Source organism: Sceloporus undulatus, chromosome 4 (assembly GCF_019175285.1).
Source record: "Sceloporus undulatus isolate JIND9_A2432 ecotype Alabama chromosome 4, SceUnd_v1.1, whole genome shotgun sequence".
NCBI classification, from domain to species: domain Eukaryota; kingdom Metazoa; phylum Chordata; class Lepidosauria; order Squamata; family Phrynosomatidae; genus Sceloporus; species Sceloporus undulatus.
The window spans coordinates 2,983,580-3,000,353 of record NC_056525.1 but is presented as its reverse complement, the minus strand read 5'-3'; positions in this window follow the sequence as shown (position 1 = coordinate 3,000,353).

Below are 16,774 nucleotides of genomic sequence, written 5' to 3'. Positions count from 1 at the left end.
AATTAGAAGGGGAAGGGAAGGAATTCAATCTGGCCAATAAGCATGTGCAGAGTGCTGTTGGGTTCAGGTTGCAGGGGGTAGCTCAGCTTGACAACATGCCTAGTGGTTAAAGAGGGATGTCTTGGAGCATATGCAGAGTGCTCCTGGGCTAGGCTTTGTGAGGTAGTTGGGCTCAAGACGTTGCCTAGTGATTGCAAAGCAGTGATTTGGAGCATGTGTAGAGTGCAGACTTTGGCTGCTGCCTGCTTGGGTTTTCTTCACCCGCTGAGCAGCTTGGAGGGGGGGGGGGGTTGATCACTTTCCTCCTTCTCCTGGCCAGAAATGGCCCTCTGTCCAAGAATAGCCCAGCTGCCTCTGGGAAAGAGGAATTAGACCAGGGAAAGGCACTCTTGTTAGTGGGCATGCGCAGAGTGCTGCCATGTGTAGGATAGCTCAGCCTAAAAAGCCTAAAAGCCTAAAAAGCAATGACTTGGAGCATGTGCAGAGTGCTGCTTTGGCCACTCACCCTGTTGAGTGGGACTGAGGGTGGTTCAGCTGAAGAAGAGGCCTAGTGATTTAAAAGCAATGATTCGGAGCATGCACAGAATGCTGTCAGTTTTGGGGTAGCTTAGCTCAAGAAGAAGCCTGGTGATTAAAAAGGAATGATTTGGAGCATGTGCAGAGTGGCCGTACATGTGGTTGAGTGCAAATGGGGGGAACTTGGCTCAAGAAGAGGCCTAAAAAGGGATGACTTGGAGCACGTGCAGAGTGCTGCTGTGGCCACACGCGGGGATGTGCTCAGCTCAAGAAAATGCCTAAAAAGCAATGACTCGGAGCATGTGCAGAGTGTTGCTTTGGATGGGGTTGGTGGGCATAGCTCGGCTCAAGAAGAGGCCTGGTGATTAAAAAGGTAGGATGGGGAGCATGTGCAGAGTGCTTTGTTCTTGCTTCCAAAGTCCGGGCGAAGGGATTAGGGGCCCATCCTGGTAAGTGTCAATTAGTAACAGTTGCATTGGAGCATATAAGGTCAGGCTGGGGCAAAGATTGGAGGGATTTGAGCTGCCCAGAGCATGTGCAGAGTGCTGCTCCAACACCAGCTCTGGCATCATGGACCCCACAGCAGGTTATATGTAGTAAAACCCTATTAACACTTATTAATATCTTTCAAAATCTCTGGGTTTTCCTTCAGAGTAAACTTGCAGAGCATCTTGTCTGATCATGTGCAGAGTGCTTTGCTGTCCCAAGTGAACCTGGAATTGAGGACTACTGCCTCTCTTCTTCTCATTTTTGGAGAATGGAGTGGCTGACATTATCCTTTCTAGTGGAACATACTGGGGCCTCATGCAACCCCCCCTAAAAAAAAAAACCCAAAAGACTAGCCAAGGCTACTTGGGTTTTGCTGGTTCTTGTCACCGAAATGTCCACTCCTTCCATTCTTGGGGGGGATATTTATTATTACTACTTATATTTACTTAAATCCCACCTTTCTGCCAATATAGGGTCTCAAGGAGGCAGACAGCACACTTAAAACAATACAATTTAAAAAGAGTACCAACTTGCTACAACTCTATAGGATTTTTAAAGGTTTTTTGAAATGGGAGAGTCGTTCCCAGAGGTGGCCCTATGGTTGGAAGGGCAACATTTCCCTTTTCTACAGTTCTTTATCAATTTAATTTTGGAATTGCGCTGCAAAAGGGCCTTGGCACTGGTGCCCCGTGCCAGTATTTGTTGTGGTTGTGTGCCTTCAAGTCATTTCTGACTTATAGCGACCTTAAGGCAAATCTATCATGGGGTTTTCCTGGCAAGATTTGTTCAGAGGAGGTTTGCCATGGCCTTCCTCTGAGGCTGAGAGAGTGTGACTTGCCTAAGGTCACCCAGTGGGTTTCCATGGACGAAGTGGGAATTCGAACCCTGGTCTCCAGAGTCGTCCAACGCTGAAACCAAAGGCTCCCATGCCAATATTGTTCTTTTTAAAAAGAAAGTTAAAGAAGAAAGAAATGCACCGTTCGAATCAGTTTTGCAGTTAAAAAGAAACCCATGAAAGCTGGGAATAAAATGTTGCAGCTGAATAAAAATTGCAATAATAAAAATAGCCCAGGATCACAGAAATTTAGTTTGGAATATTTCCCAAAATATGGAGAATTTACAGCAAGAGATAGCCATAATCTCCCGGCACATTAGTCCTGTTTGGAGGAGCCCTCAGTTGGAATGGTTTGCACAAGTCTCAACTGGCCAAAGGTCAAGCAGTGGACAGCTGCCCGGCCTGTTTGTCCTCCAATGTCCTCTTCTGTCTGGCCTCCATTTTGAGTTTCCTTTCAAGCAGTGTGAGGCATGCACCATTTGCAGCCAGTCCAGCCTGGATTCAGTAAGGCTTGGCTTCTCTTTGATGGGATAAGATGGAAAAATCAAGGTTTGTTCTTTGGGATGTACATATGGGAGATCTATCTATCTATCTATCTATCTATCTATCTATCTATATTCAAGCTGTAGATGCTTGAATCCATGGATATGGAGGGCTGACTGCATTCATCTCCTTGGGAATATCTAGCCCTTCCCCCTATTGTTATTATTGTTATTATTATTACCATTATTATTATTATTATTATTTCAACAGTGAGTCTTTGATATCCGCTGGCACTTGGTTCCAGGATCTGCCATGGATACCAAATCCATGGATGCTCAAGTCCCATTAAAAACAATGTCAGAGTAAAATGATGCTCCTTAAATAAAATGGAAAAATATGCTCCAGTGCCACAACAAACTACAATATCCATAGTACTGAGCCACAGCACTTAAAAGGATGTCAAACTGAATCATTTCCGCAGTGAGGATGCAGCCTATGTTGCAGAAATGCAACGAAACCCTGTTAGTGGATGGCAGAGATGCACATTTGGGCATTGGCAAGACTGCCCCAATGCGCATCAGACACTTCAGATGAGGATCAAGTACTGCTGTTGTGGTCCCTCATTTCCTAGCTGGTGTCCAGGTGTTCATCAGGGAGCGCTCCAATGTGCACATCGTGCCATGGTGCATTTCATCATTGTGCAACAGGTGCCCATACCTTGTAACATCATGGCAGCCCCAAGGTGGAAATGGACATTGCAAAACTACTCAATTTTGCATACATGTGAGGACATGTTGTTTTTATGTGTCTTCAAGTTGTTTCTGACATATGGCAACCCTCAGGAAAACCTATCATGGGGTTTTCTGGGGTTGAGAGTGAGTGACTTGCCCAAGGTCATCCCGTCGGTGTCCATAACTGAGCAGGCAATCGAACCATTTACAAAGTTGTAAGTCCCAACCAGAATGCCTGGCACACACACACACACACGGGATCCATTGTTGAATAGTGGTTTGAGCGTTGGACTACAACTCTGGAGACCAGGGTTCGATTCTCACCTCAACTATGAAAACCCACTGGATGACTTTGGGCAATTCTGCTTCTTGGCAGAAATGGTGTTTGCCCACATCCCTTTAAAATGCTGGAGAGATGGTTTGAGTGGAGCAAGACTCAGCGGGAGGAGAAAGGAGAAGTCCCAGGATTTTTTTAAAATTACATTTTAAATTTTACAATTTAAATTTAATTTTTAAAAATCCTTTTACAATTTTCTTTAAAAGCATCCCAGTTTACCAGATGTTCACTTTAAAACCCATGAAACGATGTACAAATCAATACATGTCAGCCGTGCCTATGATACTTGTCCTGTGTGCTGTAAATGCTTTTTACAGTTTCTGCTGGTTTCCACTATATGTTTTAATGCATCTTTTAACATTAATCATGTTCAATTATTTTTTTGACTTTTGTAATTAACATTTTTACTTCTGTCTTTTTTTTTTTTTTTTTAGTTGTTCTGCCTTTTTAGATTATTCTAACCCGCCTTCAATTCCATTGCGGGAGAAAAGCAAGATATAAATCCTTGAGATGATGACGAAGACGATGATGAAATAGAATATTGTAATGTAAAAACAATGCAGATTCCAAAAAGCAAGCCTTGGTTTTGCCATTTTATGCAAGGGACACCATTTTACTATGCCGTTGTATTTAATGGTACTTAAGCATTCATGAGGGGTCCTGGAACCAAATCCCAGTGGATACCAAGGACCCACTGTACTTTTACGCTGCATGTGTCCTATTCTAATTTAAAGGTATAATTTTAATTTGTCTAGTTGGTTTATGCCCCAGCTGTGGCCGCTAGATTCGGTGTGATGTATGGGAATTACGAATGATGCGTGACATTAGTACAAAAACCATTCCCAAGGATTCTGTATGGAGCGGTATTGGCGGAGATCAGTGACATGGTGACACCATGAGTTGCCATATTGAGTGATACCAACACTAGTGATGCCACTGGGATCAGCCTGTTGTGGGTGCGAGTTGTGCAGACAGCTTGTCCTCATCGTGGATCCAGAAGCTGGGTTTTCCGGCCAGTACGGACACCACCCAAGTCTCATCACCATCAGAAATCCATCTGGTGGGGACATGAAACGGGGCCTTCTTGGCAGGTGCCCCAAGGCTCTGGAATTGTCATGGCCAGCCAAGAGCCAGTCTCTGAGGAGGAGGATGTAGCTCCTCTAGTGCAAGGGGAAATTGAGGCTACACCAGGTGCTAATCCTGCTCTGCCAGATCCTAGCTGCAATCTCCCAGTCCCAGAGGAGGAGGCTCAGCCAGGTCCTAGTGCTGGTGGGATTCCTCCTGAGGCTCAGCAGCCTAGTGGTGACTTGGGAAGAGCCAAGGCTGGAGGTGCCTTCCTTTAAGCAACGCAGGGCTGAGAGTGCTTGCGTGCGTTGGTCCAGGAGAATTGCTGAGAGACAATTGGCAAGCGAGCCTCAGCTGGCACCAAGAAGAGAGTTTCCTACTTAACCACCTGGGAGACACCAACTCAGTGCCAGAGTTTATTGCATGATCCTTTGGTGTGACTGCTGCCTGCACTGGCTCCCTGTATCTTGACTCCTTGTTGCCTTGACTCTTGACTTTGGAATGGACTGGACTATTGCTACCTTCTGGCTGACCTGGACTGTCTATTGTGACCTCTGTTATCCTGACTTCGACTTGGCTTTCGGTTTGCTCTTTCTCTCACTCCCTGCAAGGTTTGTGGACTACTGTACCTTGTTGAGCCATCTTTATTGGCGTATGTTTGTATGTGCTGCTACAGTCCAGGACAGGAATGCCCTTATTTATTTCCTTTGTTTTTTGTTGTGTGTCTTCAATTCTGACTTATGGCAACCCGAAGGCAACCCTAAGAAAGCCAGTGTGGTGGAGTGGTTGGAGCATTGAACTATGACTCTGGAGACCAGGGTTCGATTCTCCACTTGGCCATGAAACTTACTAGGTGGCCTTGGCAAGTCACACTCTCTCAGCCTCAGGGGAAGATAATGACAAGCCTCTGAACAAATCTTGCCAAGAAAACCCTAGGATCGGGTTGGGTTGCCTTAGGGTTACCATACGATGGAAATGACTTGAAGGCACACAACAATAAGGCAAACCTATCATGGGGTTTTCTTGGTAGGTTTCTTCAGAAGGGGTTTGCCATTGCCATCCTCTGTGGCTGAGAGAGTGTGACTTGCCCAAGGTCACCCAGTGAGTTTCCATGGCTGAGCTGGGATTCGAACCCTGGTCTCCCAGTGTCCTAATCCAATGGCCAGACCACCACGCTGGTCCTCAATGGGACCCTCCTTGCTCTCCTTCCATCGGTCAACAAAGACTTTTAAATAATTCCAACAGGCTTTTGAGTACCAAAAGTTTTTAAATGGAGGGCTTTTAAGAGGGTTCTGTACTGTTTTAATTGCTTTAAACCTCCTTTTATCATTTTTTAATTCTCCATTTCAGAACATTTTAAGATTGCTAGTAGTTTAATTCCTATTTGTGCGTGTGTTTTAATGATATTGTCTTTGTTTTAAAATGTAATCCATCCTGAGTCCATGTTTTGGAGGAAAAGCCTGGGTATGAATAAAGATAATAACATTTGTAACTTGATAACTCTGTAAAGTGCCATGCAAAACATACAGCACTATATAAACAAAAACTAATAATAATTACAACAACAATTCAAGGATGTTGTAATGAGTCTGGGGTCAGGAGTTGGTTATGGTACTCTCCCTGTTAGTCTGTTTCCATAAAATAAAATAAAGTAAAATAAAATGACAGTCTTTGGCATCTTATGGACTAACAGCCTTTATGAACTTTATAGGTAAAGGTCCATTTCATCCGATGCACGCAGTGCTACTTGAGTTGGCAGATAATTATACATTTGGGATGTGCTTGGAATTAATAAGGTCAGAGGAATTGAAATGCAAGAAATACAAAGAGTGACTATTTGCAAAAGTGAGCGTTAACAATGTGTGTGTTGCATACCTTCAAATCATTTATGTCTCAATGGCAGCCCTAAGGCAAACCTGTCATGCGGTTTCCCCGGCAATATTTATTCAAAGGGAGGTTGCTCTTGCCTTCCTCTGAGGCTGAGAGAGTGTGACTTGCCCAAGTTCACCAGTGGGTTTACAAGGCTGAGCGGGGATTCGAACCCTGGTCTCTAGAGTAATAGCCCAATACTCTATCATTATGGCTCTCTTTACATTAACTGAGCGGTAACCCAAGCCATCTTAGATAAATGAGCAGCGGAGCACATGTGCGATTTTTAGAAAAGTTTTTACCTCTGTTTAGGGCACAAGAGATGGCACCGAATCTCTTGGTGAATTCAGCTGTTTCCCGTTGGAATCTGTCTTTGAAATATTCAGAAACAGGCACCTTGAGGCTAGGATTAGACTGTCCTGGAAGACTGTGAAATGTTCACCCTTTTGCTTTTTGGACATGACCATTTCTGATATGAGATCTGGGTCTGTTTATTCTTTTATGTAGAGATGGTCCAATTGCTTAGAGTGGTTGTGGGCTCTCCTTTTCTGGGTGTCTTGAAAAGGAGGCTTCAAAAAGGGACTCAAGGCAATGTAAAAATGCACTATAAAATTAAAAAAACAACACCCAAAACCAATCAAGTGACAATACAATTTTAAAACAGTGTAAAACATTATTAAAAGCAAACACCGCTATCAACATTATACCACCAAATAATTGAAAAATCAGTCAAGTGCCACCCTAAATAAGATAGTATCATTTATTACAAAATATTTACAGAAGTGGCCAAACGTCCACATTGGGATGTTTTGTTTTAAGTGTTAAAAAAGCACGGGGGGATCTGCAAAGTATTTAAAATGTGAATTGCAACTCCTGGATAGCGGATCAAACCACACAGGGCAAGAGGCTATTAATCTGTGTGCAGATTAAAGGAGATTAATAATCAGCCACAACTGCAGGATTCTCCCTGACTGTGTTTCCCTTGTCACCTTTTCTTTGCATTGGTCTCACTTCCAGTGTCCCTCTAGACCAGGAATTTGGAGTACTGTATCCCCAAACTTAAACAAAAACAGTCATTGCTTTTTCTTACATCCCTACTAGTTGCTCTTGGACACAACCCAGTTTGTAAAATCCTTTTGCACACAAGAGCGGTCTTCCGGGGCTGCTTTTTATTTTAGGGTAAGATTGCCAGGTCAGGACTATCCCAGGCCCCGAGATTTCAGGGCCAAAACTGGAGGCCTAGGGAATTACCCTTTGTGATATCTTGAGGAAGAGGATGGGCTGGATCCTCCTGAGGGCATTAAACAGGATGCATTAACCATAAACCCTGGATGTACTCCATTCAAGTGCTCCATTCAAGTGTAAAACATCAAGGCCACACTGCAGGCTTAATGCAGTTTGACACTGCTTTAACTGTCGTGTGTTAATGCATTAATGCATGAGTCAACAGTATGATGCAGCAGCTAAAAAGGCCAGTTCAATTCTAGGCTGCATCAATAGTTGTATAGTGTCTAGATCAAGGGAATAGTGCCATTCTATTCTGCTTTGGTCAGGCCCCACCTGGAATAATCCTGTGTCCAGTTCTAGGCACCACAATTCAAAAAGGACATTGAGAAACTGGAGCCATGTGTCCAAAGGAGGGCGACTAAAATGGTGAAAGGTTTGGAAACCATGAAGCCCTATGAAGAGAGACTTAGGGAGCTGGGGATGTTTAGCCTGGAGAAGAGATGGTTAAGAGGTGATATGATAGCCCTGTTTAAATATTTGAAGGGAAATCATATTCAGGAGGGAGCAAGCTTGTTTTCTGCTGCTCCAGAGACTACAACCCAGAGCAATGGATGCAAGCTCCAGGAAAAGAGATTCCACCTCAACATTAGGAAGAACTTCCTGACAGTAAAGGCAGCTCGTGAGTGGAACACACTCCTTCCTCAGAGTGTAGTGGAGTCTCCTTCCTTGGAGGTCTTTAAACAGAGACTAGGGGATGGAGTGGCTTAGTGGTTAAGATGCCAATTCTGATGATCGGAGGATCAGAAGGCTAGCAGTTTGAGGCTGAAGCACTGCATGTGGTGAGCCCCTATCACTAGTCCCAGCTTCTGCCAACCTAGCAGTTAAAAAGCACACAAATGCAAGTACAGTGTGCCCTTGCTTGATGCGGGGGATCCATTCCAGACCACCCCCTGCATAAAGCAAATTTTGAGTAAGATTAAACCCCATTTGTTTAAATGGGGTGTGTATCCATGGCGCGCACCCCATTCACCATATTAGGGGTTGCCGTACATGTGACCTCAAGTTTGTGTATAGCGAGCCCACATATGGTGCTGGCGCGCTGTAGATAAATAGGTACCACTTCAATGGGAAGGTAACAGCGTTGAGTGCAGTCATGCTGGCCCCATGACCACTGGATTTATCTTTGGACAATGCTGGCTCTTCGGCTTAGTAACAGAGATGAGCACCACTCCCTACAGTCGGTTATGACTAGGCATTCATGTCAAGGGACTACCTTTACCTTTACCTTAGAAGCTGGAGGGCCATCTGGTAGGGATGTTTTGATTGTGAGTTCCTGCATGGCAGAAGGGGTTTGGAATGGATGGCTCTTGGGGTCTCTTCCAACTCCATGATTCTGTGACTCTGTGATTGCTTCCTCACCACCTGAGGACTGAAGGAGAAGGTCCACACCCTGAGATCTGGAGCTGCCCCACAGATCTGGCAGCCGTATGTCAGTGACTTTGACAGAATAAAGTCCCAGCAGACTGTTGCCTTAAAGTTTCAAATAGCCAATAGCAAAAGTGGCACATCTCTGAGATTCCTGATTGTTGTCACCTCTACATCTGCTCCTTCTTTTCTTTCAGGGGACTGTTTGCATCAGTTTCTTGGGTCTGCATTAGGGTGCTTTCAAATAGTTTTTACAAACTGGGTCATACTGTAGTTTGCTGAGGTGGCTTAAAAGCAATACTTTTCACTCCTGAAAATTCTTCTAAGAGTCATAGAGTTCCAGTTCTGGTGTGGTGCAATGGTATGAATGTTGGACTAGGACTCTGGGAAACCAGGGTTCAAACCCCTGCTCAGCCGTGTAAACCCACCGGGTGACATTGAGCAAGTCACTTTCTCTCTCTCAAACTTAGAGTGAAGGAAAGGCAAACATCCTCTGAATAATAAATCTTGCCAAGAAAACTCTATGAGAGAGGTGTCATAAACTGGAGTCGACTTGAAGACATATAACAACCAAGAGTTATAGTGCAAAGGTGCCACTTTTGCTAATGCACCGTAGCATTGTCATTTTTAAAAAAAGAAACTTAAAAATATTAGGAGGAAAAAGGAACATATTGCTCCCATATGTCTCAGGATTAAGAACGAAACCACCCAAGGATGGGAATAAAGTGGCTAGTCCTAGGAATGGCCAGGAAATAGTCCAGACAATAGAAACGTTGTCTGGCTCTTTAAAGAAAAGAAGGGAGGACTACGGCAACAAATACCACAATGTGCTGATACATTAACCCTGTCTGGAGAACCTTGAAAGATTTTCCTCTCCAGCTTGGCCTTTCGCATACCCTCTAACTGTCGTGTTTTTGAAATGACATTTCCTATTAATCCTCTGCCTTCCTGTGTTTTCTGCTACCTTTAAAATGTCCTAGTTTCTTCTCTCTTTTCCTCCCCCTTCAGCTTACTGACGTTGCTGCAAAATGAATTGAAAGTGCAAAAGGGGTTTGCACTGAATTAATTAATTCTGGACCATTCAGATTCTGGCCAAGAAACCAAGACTTTGTAGGTATCCTTGTACAATGCGGTGTGTTTGTATAACCATAAAGAAAAGGGAAAATATTATGAAATATTGAAACCTAGAATCAGAGATGATAGTAATGATTCTCAGGCGGGTTACAAACCGCCATAAAGTACGTGCTCCGCGCGTACTAGGGTTAGGAAGGGCCGTATTAGGGTTAGGAAGGTTCTTACCTTCCTGACGGCCCTTCCTCCCAGTACGCGCAGAGCGCGTACTTTTTTGCGGTGCCCATCCACATGGGCGCCGCCATGTTGACGTACTGGACGCTGTGCGCCCAGCCGTGTCGCGGCGGAAGTGACGTCGCGATGGCGCACTCCACCCCTCGCGGCGCCACTTCCGCGTTCAAAAAAGGAGCGGCATTTCGCTGCTCCTTTTTTGCTGCGCAGGGAAGCCTCGCGGTCTGGCAGCTGGGGCTTCCCTGCGCAGCGAATGGCGGCGGCGGGAAAACGGCCCCTTGAGGGCCGTTTGTAACCCACCTCAGTTTCATAGTTTACCAGATGTTACTGACTGCAGCTTTGGGCTATCAGTAATGGGGAATCTAGCCAGGAATGTACATTTTTAATATACGGTTCATTCAACTCTCAGCGAAAATATTAAAAGGGAGGGAAGGAGGGAGAGAAAACAGAGACTGGTTTACCATCTGCAGAGAATCATAGGAGATTTTCACACGGGGATGGGCTAGGGATGGGATTGCTCCCCTGTCCTTAACCCATCAAGGCATGAAAGTCTTTCAAATCATAGCTCCGGTCCCACCATTAACCTGTTGTCAAAGCGGCATAAACTACATTTGCGTATATCCATGTCAGCAACAGGATCCTGCCCTTTGGACCCACCACAGTTACCTGCCCCTGAGCTGCAGGATTTTAACTGGTTGGATGCCTATTTTATTTCTTTGATTGTTTTCACTGATGCACATGTTTAATTTTTTTTGAAAAAAATTGTATTTATTTTCATTTGAATTTTATGACCCCTGGATGGCCATTTGAGGCCAGAAAGGCAGGAAATAAACTATGCAGAGTTCACAAATGACCATGAAGGCTGGGTCTAAGGATGTTGTTTCTCAGTCTCACGTCAGTTGCCAGCTGCCTTTGGCTCATGAAGAAAAAGTCTGTGTGTGCCCAGCTGCATCGGCCAAAAATGCACACAAACCCCACCGGTGCTGTCTGGCCAAGCCTTGCCATCTTTTCCATGTGGTTCCTGTCTCCAAATGAAGTGTGCTGAGCTCTGGGGTTGCCAAACTCCAATTTGCGCTTGTGATGGATGATTCAGACAACCAGCTGCCCACACGCAGAACATCAACCGGGCAAGATCCAAATAGATCCCTGTGTGATCGCAGCTGTTGTGGGTGGGATACTCTTGCGTGCCATGTGCTGCTTCCATATTGGCTCTCTCTTCTCCTCTGCAGCAGGCCCTCCAAGGTAAGAATCATAGAATCCTAGAGTTGGAAGAGAGCCCAACAGTCACTCACTCCAATCCTCTCACATGCAGGAACTCACAGTCAAAGCTTTCCCAAGAGATGGGCATCCAGCCTCTGTTTAAAAATCTCCAAAGAAGGAGACTCTACCACACTCCAAGGAAGTATGTTCCACTGTCCTCTAACATTCTTCCTAATGCTGAGGTGGAATCTCTTTTCCTGTACTTTGCATCCATTGCTCCATTGTGTCCTGTTCTCTAGAGCAGCAGAAAACAAGCTTGCTCCATCCTCAATATGACATCCCTTCAAATATTTAAACAGGGCTATCATGTCACCTCTTAACTGTCTGTTCTCCAGGCTCCCTAAGATGCTCCTCATAGTGTTTGGTGGTTTTCAGACCTTTCACCATTTTGATTGCCCTCATCAGGACATGCTCCAGCTTGTCCAGATTTTTGAATTGTGGTATCCAGAAATGGACACAATATTCCAAGTGGGGCCTGACCAAAGCAGAACAGAATAGCACTATTGCTTCCCTTGATCTAGACATCAGACTTCTATTGATGCAGCAATTGACTTAGAAGATGCTAACTGGGCAAGACTCCCCGTCCATTTAAACACCATCCTGTAAACTCTGGGCATCTCTTGCTGCAATACCCTTTACGAGATCTTCATTGAAGAACCAGCCACATCTGGTGGATTCTGTTGGCTGCTTTGTTTTTCTTTGCTTGGATTTTAAAATTGGGACTGCCTCCTCAAGTCTTGCAGTCTCCTAAATTCCATCTGACTCCGTTTTGTTCCTTGCTCCTTCTTGTCAACCGTACACATTGTCCCATAGGACAGGTGGAATTCATCTGTTGTTCTTAATCCTGGGCTTTACCCTATAAAGGAAAGCAAGAACCTCTGTTTAAAGACCCCCAAAGAAGGAGACTCCCCATCCTTCATGGAGGGAGTGTGTTCCACTGTCGAACAGCCCTTACTGTCAGGACACTCATCCTAATGTTGGGCTGGAATCTCTTTTCCTGGAGTGTGCATCCATTGTTCTGGTTCCTGTTCTCTAGAGCAGCAGAAAACAAGGATGGAGCAAGTTTGTTTTCTGCTGCTCCAGAGACTACAACCCAGAGCAATGGATGCAAGCTACAGGAAAAGGGATTCCACCTCAACATCAGGAGGAACTTCCTGACAGAAAGGGCTGTTCGACAGTGGAACACACTCCTTCCTTGGAGTGTAGTGGAGCCTCCTTCCTTGGAGGTCTTTAAACAGAGGCTTGATGGCCTTCTGTCAGGGATGCTTTGATTGTGAGTTCCTGCATGGCAGAATGGGGTTGGACTGATGGCCCTTGGGGTCTCTTCCAACTCTATGATTCTGAAGAATGAGGGCCTCTCTGGAGAGATGGAAGCCAGGATTGCCCTGGAGAGGTGTCACAAGTGAAATAAAAAGAAAGGAGCTGTAGCAACATTGCTGCAGAATAGAGATGAACAGGGAAGAGGAGAATTTTAAAGCTAGTCAACTGTTTGTAGCACTGATTTTGCATGTTTTCTGATTTGGCTTGGTGGAATTATTGGAGCGGGTGTTGAATACAGTTTCAGATCAATATAGAATATATCTACAAATGCATTAAATCCTAGAACCATATATCAGAAAAGCATTAAAAATGCAGAATAAGAATAAGAAGTTTTATTTCTTACCCACCTCGCCCCAAGACTTGAGGCAGAGTACAAAACAAATTAAAACACATGAAACCATTTAAACACATTAAGTTAAAATACATAAACACAGGACACATTAAAATCATCCATCACAAAATTTAAAATGTGCCAACTTAAAATTTGTAGTTTAAAATCAACTGGGTAGATCTGTTAGAAGAGACAGGTTTTTAAATACTTTTAAAAATGGCGCTTTACAGAGTGCCCCAAAAGGGTGCTCTGCCAGCGCTCGTGTTTGCTGCGTGAGGAAGCCACAGTGGACAAACCGCGCGGCTCCCCTGCGCAGCACAATGAGCCCACAAAAAGTGGGTTCTTCTTGCGGCGCAGTTGTGACGCCGCAAGGCGCCAATGGCGCACTTGCAGCGTCACAACCGTGCCGCAATGTGCGGACACTAAGCGTCCATCATGTCAAAATGGCGGCACCCATGTGTATAGGACACTGCCATTTTGACGTCCCCAGTATGTACTAGGGGTGAGGCCTGACTGGACGCTGTGTCCTTGGCCAACCCCTAGTACGTACTGGGGGCGGAGCAAAGGCCCGTCTGTAACGGGCCAATGATTACTACTTTGTGACTGTTATCACAAAACTAAAACATAATACTTGTTGTGTGCCCTCAAGTTGTTTCTGATTTATGGTGAATCTATCATGGGGTTTTCTGGGGCTGAGAGTGTGTGACTTGCCCAGGGTCACCCAGTTGGTTTCCATGGCGAAGCAGGGAATTGAACCACAGTCCAATGCTCAAACCAATACACTTCTGCAGCCATTTTGAAGCAGTCTGCAACAACAGTAGCTGGTAGCACACAGTTGGGGTTTTTCACATTTCAAAGTAGTGCTCTCAGCCTGAGATTTTTTGTCCTTTGGACACTCTCCAGTTTCTCAACATCCTCTTTGAATTCTGTTGCCCAGAACTGGACACCGTATTATTCCAGGTGGAGCCTGACCAATGCAGAATATAGTGGCACTAATACTTCCCTTGATCTAAACACTATGCTTCTATCGATACAGCCTAAATGTCTTATTCTCCACAATGCTTGGAATTGTGAACCGTAACACAGCAAACAGTTCAGCCTGTCTGGTTGAAAGTCCACCCAGGGCCACCAGATCTGAAATTCGGGAGGCTCTGTAAACTGCTGGCATCTAGAACTTTGTGGGGGCAGAGAGCAGCAAATGCCAAGCTGTTTCCTTCTGTGCCTCATTGCCAGGGCTCTATAGGGAACCTCATGCACCCTCACACCTCTCCCAGGTCTGAACTGGTGCCAATCCTATCTTCAGGCTACATTTCCCCCTCCAGAAATATTTCTCTTGTCGTCAACAAAGGAAAGACTCCATAGTGAGGAACATTCAAAGTATTGGGGATGTGGAGGTGTATACACATGCAGTCATGCACAATTTATATGTAGTAGGAGTATTATTTGCCTACAGAGAATCATTGGGGATTACTTGATATGATAGCTTGTTTATGTATTTGTAGGGATGTCACACTGAGGATGGAGCAAGCTTGTTTTCTGCTGCTCCAGAGACTAACATATGGAACAATGGATGCAAGCTAAAGGGAAAGAGATTCCAACTCAATATTAGGAAACATTTCCCAACAGTAAGGGTTATTTGACAGTGGAACACACTTCCTCTGAGAGTGATTGAGTCTCTTTCTTTGGAGGTCTTTAAGCAGAGGTTGGATAGCCATCTGCCGGGGATGCTTTGATTGTGAGTTCCTGCATGGCAGAATGGGGTTGGACTGGATGGCCCTTGGGGTCTCTTCCAACTCTATGATTCTATCATTCTGTGACACTGGTGACCCCAAACCAGGAAGTTGTGGGTACAGAAAATAGTTTTATAGTTTTATAATCCAACTGCAGGGAATTGCTATTATTTTTATTCATGGAATGATAGAATTGTATCGTTGGAAAGTGCCCCAGGGGCCATCCAGTACAACTCCCTGATCAATGCAGGATCTCCAGCTGAAGCATTTCCCGAAAAGGTAACTGTCCAGACTCCTCCTGGAGACATCCAGAGAAGGAAACCCTGCCACCTCTCCAGGGAATTGGTTCTGCTGCCAAACTGTTCTTAAGATACAAGAAGTCCCTTCCAATGTTCAATCGAAATCTACCCTCCTGTTACTTCAGACTTTAGACCTGGTCCTAACCTCTGGGGCAGCAAAGAATAAACCTGATCACTCCTCTCTATGACAGCCCTTGAGGTATTTAAAGAGGGCGACCATGTCATCCCTCAGTCTTTTCTTCACCAGGCTGAACATGCCCAACTCCTTCAAGCTCTCCTCATATGTTTGGTTGTCCATACCTCTCATCATCCTCATTGCCCTTATTCACTCTAACTTGTCTATATCCTTCTTAAAATGAAGCACCCAGAACTGAATATAGCATTCCAGATTATGCCTAAGGAGCACATAGTATAGTGGGACTAACACTTGGTTCAGCTTGGAAACTATGGGCCTGAACAGACCGGCGAAAAACACTGGTCTCAGGGCAAAGTGGGGGCGTGGGGTCCACACAACACATACCCCAACGCTGCCCTGACACTGCCATCACACATTGTGCCTGATCACATGGTGGGCGGCATCACAAGAGCTCCTTTGGCACTCGTCCAGATGATGCAGCACCAGAAGGTGCCACTGCAACGCAGCTCCTTTTTGCACCATGGAAATGCCAGATTGGGGCCACAGCATGTAGTTGCCTCAGCCCCAATCCGATGCTGAAAGGGGTGACTGCAGGCCGCCCCTTAGGGGAGGTCTGTTCAGCCACTATGTTTCTATTAATGCAGACTAAATTAGCATTCACCTTCCTTGTTGCAGCATTACACTGCCGGCTCATGTTCAATTTATGATCAACAATAATTCCAAGGTCCTTTTCACATATAGTACTGATGAGTTGAGAGTCAGTGTGGCATAGTGGTATGCATGTTGGACTCTGGCTCTGGAGACCAGGGTTCAATTCCCAGTTTGTCCATGAAACCAACTGAGTGGCCTTGGACAAGTCACATGCTTTCAGCCTCAGGAGAAGGCAATGGGAAACCTCCTCGGGACAAATCTTGCCAGCAAAAAAACCCATGATCAGTTTACCTTAGGGTCACAAACAACTTGAAGGCACACAACTGCTGAGCCAAAGGGTGCTCAGCAATGGCACCTTTTCATCCTGGAGAGAAGTGACCAGTGGGGTGTCCAGTGGGGCTCTGTCCTGGGCCCAGGGCTATTCAACATCTTTATCAATGACTTGAATGACAGAATTGGGAGCATACTTATCAAATTTGCAGATGACACCAAATTGGGAGGAATAACTAATACCCCTGAGGACAGGACCAACATTCAAAATGACCTGAATAGACTTGAAAGCTGGGCCAAAGCTAACAAAATGAAATTCAACACAGAGAAATGTAAGGTATTGCACTTAGGGCGGAAAAATAAAATGCACAAATATAGGATGGGGGACACCTGGCTGAATGAAACTTATTCTGTGACACTGGTGACCCCAAACCAGGAGTTGTGGGTACAGAAAAATAGTTTTATAGTTTTTATCCAACTGCAGGGAATTGCTATTAT